Genomic DNA, 3,242 nt, shown 5'->3' with positions numbered 1-3,242 from the left:
TGGAAACAGCGAAGTGCCCCTGGTCGGTGGTATCGATGGACTTCATTGTGGAATTACCCCCCTCCCATGGGAAGACAGTGATCCTGGGGGTGGTAGACACTTTTTCCAAATGGGCTCACTTTATTCCTTGCGCACAATTGCCCACCCCAAGGAAATTAGCCACGCTCTTCTTTAACCACGTGGTTAGACTCCACTCATTCCCGGATAAGGTAATTAGCGATTGCGGGCCGCAGTTCGTTGCCACCTTCTGGCGGGAGTTCTGTAACTTGGTGGGGATTGAGCAAGGTTTGAGCTCTGCCTACCACCCCCAGACGGACAGACTGAGAGGGTGAATGGGGTTCTAGAACAGTACCTACGCTGTTTTGTGAACCACCGACAGTCTGACTGGGTCGATCTGCTCCTGTTTGCTGAGTATGGGTACAATAACAGTGTGCACAGTTCCACCAAGACCTCCCCCTTCTCCACAGTCTATGGGTACGAAGGGAAGCTCATGCCCTTACTGCCAGGAGGTGAGCCCCCCTCGGAGCCCACTGCCTTCGAACAATGGTGGCATGGACCGAGTGGGAGCTGGAAAACAATCCAAGAGAATCTGGAAGCAGCCAAAGAAACCTACAAGAGGCAATATGACAAATCCCATGCTCCTGCATGGGATTTCAAGGTGGGGGACTCGGTATTTGTTTCTACAAAGAATCTGCCTCTCAGCCAACCATCGAGAAAACTAGCCTATAGGTTTCTGGGGCCATTTGAGATCAAAAGAGTCATAAACCAGGTGACCGTAGAACTAGAGCTGTCCAAGGCACTTAGTAAAATACACCCTGTATTTCATTGCAGCCTTCTCTGTCGAGACCCCGGGGCTTTGGCTTGGCACCCTCGAGTACCTGCCCCCCAGCCTGTGGTAATTGGGAACCAAAGTCATCATGAGGTCCAAGAAATCCTGGACTCTAAGGTCAAAAGGGGGGTCCAGTATTATTTGGTGAAATGGAAACACTTCCCAGTCAGCAAAAATGAATGGGTGGCTGAGGGCGACATCTCAGCACCAGACCTGATCAAAAGATCCCAACAAAAGCATTCCACCAGGGCTGTAGAGGCGGCTTAAGGGGGGCAGTATGTCAAGTCTGTATGTAACTCTGGCTCAGTCAGAGAGCATTCTGGGTAGAACCAAAGTATATTCAATTGCTGCTAGCTTGTACCTTCCCTACCCCTCCCTTCCTGTAGTGAGTGTCCTTGCTTTGAAATGGAAAGATGTGAAAGTCTTATCTGTGCCTTCTCAGGCCTGGTTCTCAGAAGGGAGTCAGGAGCCTGCTACGATCAAGGCCACGCGAGCCTGAGAATGAATTGGTAACATCAATGTGTGAATGTGCCCTGCATAATCCTCCCCCCTTAGGAATCCCTTTGAAGTGTCCCTTATATGCAATGCATTTACAGATTATTCTTTAGTCTTTCAATGCTGGCCTAGCCTCAAGTATCAGTATCAATAAAACAGTTTCTTTGTATCAACAACGACTCGTTATTGGATCTGCCGACTTGACAGACATAGCAGAGGCAACTTCAACAGTTATACTGAAAGAATTACATAAACAAACACTTCTTTTGAAATAACTTTCTGGTTGTTCTTTCTTTGCTTTTCTCATTTGGGGGGGGGGGGCTGAACAGGCACAAAGAAGAAAACAAGTCAACAGAGGAAAATGGATCATGTAACAGCGTGGCCAAAGGCAGCATCCTTCCAAGCCTTAATATCAAGGGGATAATGGTGAACAAAAGTCGAAAGTGATGACCACGAGGCAGCAGCACAAATGTCCTCAGTGGACACACCAGCCCAGAACGCTGATGAGGTGAACATAACCCTCACAAGTGGGCTCTAGGTAAGGATGACAGAGGGTTGCCAGAAAGTTCATAACATAAGGCAATAGTTAAGGAGATCCATCAGGAAAGCTTTTGTGAAGAGATAGGTTTCCTTTTGTAGCACTAGCACAAGATATAAATAAAGAGCAGTCCTGTCTAAACTGGAGTGGGAAATGTAGAAAAAGAGTGCCCATCACTCATCCAATGTATGTACAGTTCACTGGGCATCATCAGTCGGTTGAGGGAAGAACACAGGTAATATCACTGGCTGCAAGATCTGGAAAAATGAGACTACCTTGGACAAGAAAGATGAGTCAGGCTGCAGAACAACCTTCTCAGGATGGAAAACTGTATGGTGAATCAACACGGAGGGACAGAGTTCACTTGCCCTGCATGCTCACCCTACATGTTAAGGCAACTAGTAAAACTGTCTTCCAAATTAACAAACGTAAAGGGCATGTGGCCACTAGTTCAAAAGGTTTTGCAAGCAACTGAGAAAGCACCAGCAATAAACTCCAAGCAGGGACACAAATCCTTCATGGAGCATATAAATTAAGGAGACCCTACAGGAATGCTTTTGTAACAGGGTGCGAGAACAGCATCAAAGATCCAACATTGTCATGAAAGGCTGATATAGCCAATAAATGAACTTTATCGATTAAAAACTGAGGCCTGCATGATGGAGCATGAAAGCTTAGGAGGACTTCAGGCAAAGGCATAGAAGTAGGAGAGAAATGCTGGGATGACGCATGAGATACAAATCGTTCCCATTTCAAAGAGTACGATTTTCAAGTTGAAGACTTCAGAGCATTCAGCAAGATGTCTGCCACCTCAGGCATAAAAGTTAGAGAGAAGAATTCTCCAAGCTGTTAACTTGAAGAAACTTGGGTTGTGATGAAGAACTCATCCACATTGTTGGAACAAAAGGTTGGTGGCAGGAGATATCCAAATGTATTGCCTGTTGCTGAATTGTAACAGTTGGAAACCATGGTTGTCGGGGCCACCACAGGGTTATTAGAAAACATGATGTTTTGTTCTGCTGTATCTTCTGTACTACTATGATGATCAGTGGAAATGGAGGGGATGCATGAAATAGATTACTTAGTCTGTTTCAGAGCCAGCGTGGTGTGGCTAGTGGCTTTGAAAAAAAGAGAGGCTCTGGTGGAGACTAGTCCAATAAAATAAGCAGTCTCTGTGTGTGAAACAAAGAAACACAACTTGAGAAAGAAATTAGGTTTCCAGTTTTAAGTTTAATATCCAGTGTGAAAAGACTGTCAATTTGGAAGATAAGGATTTGGCAGGGGTCATTTCATAGAGAAAAGGTGCTGGAGTTCATTAGCACAACACATTTGCATACGTCACATACCCCTGACATCACCAGAAGGTGTACTAAATTATAT

This window comes from Heteronotia binoei, chromosome 5 (genome assembly GCF_032191835.1).
Source record: "Heteronotia binoei isolate CCM8104 ecotype False Entrance Well chromosome 5, APGP_CSIRO_Hbin_v1, whole genome shotgun sequence".
In the NCBI taxonomy this organism is placed as follows: domain Eukaryota; kingdom Metazoa; phylum Chordata; class Lepidosauria; order Squamata; family Gekkonidae; genus Heteronotia; species Heteronotia binoei.
This window is presented reverse-complemented; position numbering follows the sequence as displayed.